The following is a 277-nucleotide window of genomic DNA, read 5'->3' as shown; positions in this document are numbered from 1 at the left end:
GCTCCATGGGGCCCCCAGGAGCAGGATCCCTATCATAGTTGTGACCTTTGCAACCCCTGTTCATGACGAATGTGTCACAGTGCTGGTAAAACTCTTTTTTTCTTTGATCTCTACTACCCCGGAGCCATGTAATTATCTGATGAGAAATATGTTCATGCAATAATATTTCCTGTCAGCTGGGCGCGTTCTCTATTAACAACTTCTCTTTATGAATTGTTTACTATATGTTGAGCAGCACATGGAAAGCACCTATAAATTCACCCCCCTCCCCCCCCCC

Source organism: Nanorana parkeri, unplaced genomic scaffold (assembly GCF_000935625.1).
Source record: "Nanorana parkeri isolate BGI_ZX_2015 unplaced genomic scaffold, ASM93562v1 scaffold763, whole genome shotgun sequence".
Classification (NCBI taxonomy): domain Eukaryota; kingdom Metazoa; phylum Chordata; class Amphibia; order Anura; family Dicroglossidae; genus Nanorana; species Nanorana parkeri.
The sequence above is the reverse complement of the archived record's forward strand: the minus strand, read 5'-3'. Positions refer to the sequence as shown.